The 2491-nt window shown below is 48.3% G+C and overlaps 1 protein-coding gene and 1 pseudogene across 2 annotated transcripts in view; both read right to left on the bottom strand.

The window, feature by feature from the left end:
• Positions 1-278, bottom strand: part of Sc5d (sterol-C5-desaturase) — a 14781-nt gene extending 14503 nt beyond the window's left edge. The window contains exon 1 of one of the 2 annotated variants that reach the window (XM_004636531.2): positions 167-278. The gene's annotated coding sequence lies outside the window, so the exon portion shown is untranslated. The other variant, XM_023721168.1, reaches the window with a different exon arrangement.
• Positions 279-369: 91 nt separating this feature from the next.
• LOC111818124 overlaps positions 370-2491 on the bottom strand; it is a 4546-nt pseudogene continuing 2424 nt past the window's right edge.

Genomic DNA, 2491 nt, shown 5'->3' on the forward strand with positions numbered 1-2491 from the left:
GCCTCGCGCCCGTCCTCGACCCGCAGCCCGCGCTCCCGGAGGCGTCCGCGCACCGCGTCCCGGCCCGGCGTCCAGCAGGCCAGCGAGAGCCCCGCGACGCTGCGCAGAAGACTCCCGGGCGCTGTCTCGCGCTCCCACGCCCCAGCAGCGCGGCGCTCAAGGCTACCTGCTCAGGATGCAAGCCCTCCCACACCTCGCAGCCCGGCAGCGCGCAGAGGCTGGCGGGGCCCGCCCAGACGCCCCAGCGGAGCCTGTGCCCGACGCAGGCGCGGCAGCCAATCAGCGGCCGGGGCCATAAGCTGATATGACGGCACATCGCGCGACTCGGCCGCTCACCGTCCTCCGCTCTCGCGTGACTCCGCCCCGCGGTCACGTGACGCCGCGCCCCGGGCCGCGCCGCCTCGCCTGCTCGCGACTGAGGGTGGGGCGGGAACTGGAGTGCGTCGCTGGAGGTAACAAGTGTGTTGCCTTGCTTTCTAACTGGCTGTGGCGGCGTCTTATGTAAAAGTTTTTAAACACCATGCACTTCCCTGAGGGAAATGGATACCCTAGGCTAGTAACCGTGGGCCGGAGCCTTGATCCCGGCCGACGAGGGAGGCTCCAGCGCTTAGCAGCTAGCTGTTGCTCCTGATGTTAGGGAAGAGTGGGTGGCTGCACCCTGGCCCGGCCAGTTGGCCAGAGGCAGAGGAACGTGGAAATCGCCATAACACAAGTTATTGGGAAGAGTACCACGACCTGACAGCTTGAGTCGGCCTTTGTCTCTGATTCATGAGTCCAGGTACCCTCGCATTCTGTGAAACAGTGGCCCCACAACTTGCTTGGCTTTATAGGCCACAGGGAGCGTGTGTGGGAACTGTGCCGTTGGGGTTTCAGAGGCGCTTTCCTGGTAAAGTTAAAAAGGTTTGGAAATGTTGACTCAGATAGGTTGGACCCCTTCAGGTTGGTTAGGGCATCTCCTCGTTTTTGTAGGAAAACTCAAAGATCCACTAGAAATGCTGTCGTGTAAGGACAGCAGTTATTAGACTCCAATCCCTAAGCCGTCTATGTGAATATTGTCTTACATACCCATTGGTTGCCTCCCACTTTTTAAATCATGTTTCTTCTCCTTTGTTTCCTTATTACTGTTACTTCATTCTATAGCTTTTGAAACTAAGATTTTTGCATGCATTCGTTTCTGAAGAAAACAAAAATGCGGTTTAAAAGATGTTTACCTAGTATGAGTTCTACACTTGTGACGGTTGTGTTGTGTGACAAAGCTGGCCAATGAGTTTTGTTTACTAAACAAATATTTTTTTCTCCCTGTGAAACAAAGTTTGTGGAAGACCTTTGCTTATGAGTTGAACTCCTGCCCAAACCAATACAAAATGTAGTTGTTGGCACTAAGTACTAGATGATCAAATTTTAAAGAAACAAAGCAGTCCTCAAACCTCAAACAGGATATTCTAAACTACCAATTGGAAAGGATTCAGTCAACCTGAGTCAGCAAAATTAGGTGATTTCCCTCTGCATTAACTCTTTTAAGGTAACTCTTTTAAGTAACCTGATGTTAATCTGCTTTCTGCCTTTGGTTCACAGTTTCAGTGGTCTCAGTCCATGGCCACTGGCTCCAGGGTATAAACAGTTTAGCAGAAGGGCATGACAGGGAAAGCATCTCACCTCATACAGCCAGGAAGAGGAGCCAGGGAGAGAAGTAAGGAGAAGCAATGCAAAGTGAAGCACAGAGAGCTTTGCTGTTACACCTCCAGCTACATGCTTTCTCCAGCTAGGCCCTGCTTCCTAGCAGCATATCGGCCTTGATGAGGTTAATGCCCCATGATTTGATCACTTTCCCAAAGCCCCACTTGTGAATACATGACTTTGATCCAAGCCAAAATAGAGAATATTTCAGATGCAAGGTGTAGCTGGAAGTATCTGCATTTTCTTTTTCTTTTTCTGTTTTTTTTTTTTTTTTTTTTTTTTTTTTTTTTTTCTCGGAACTGGGGATTGAACTCAGGCCCTTGTGCTTGCCAGGGAAGCACTTATTCCACTGAGCCATCTCCCCAGCCCCCAGTATCTGCATTTTCTAAAGTTAGAAACTACAGCCTTCTTAAAGACAAAGGTCTTTAAATAGTCTGGTGGTTGTTACTGTAGCACAATGTTGTGGAGTAAACACGGGTTGATAAATTACTGATGCATTTAGTGGCTACCCTTCATTTAAAAATATTCAGGTTCTAAGTCTCAGTTCATGAAATAGGCTCAGTAACTCCATTCAAATTAAATGTTGCCCCTTCAGAGAAACTGACTCTGATTATGTTATCTAAAGAAACAATCCATATCAATTAAAATGCTTTCCTCTTTTTAGGCATAAAAAGTATCACATAGCATGGCATTTATTACTCTCTGGCATTGTATCTATTTCTTTCCTATCTCTAGTATATAAGCTTCATGATAGCAGTGGAGTATTTCTTTTTTGAAAAATGTTCTCTCTCTCTCTCTCTCTCTCTCTCTCTCT

This window comes from Octodon degus, unplaced genomic scaffold (genome assembly GCF_000260255.1).
Source record: "Octodon degus isolate 3935 unplaced genomic scaffold, OctDeg1.0 scaffold00080, whole genome shotgun sequence".
In the NCBI taxonomy this organism is placed as follows: Eukaryota; Metazoa; Chordata; class Mammalia; order Rodentia; family Octodontidae; genus Octodon; species Octodon degus.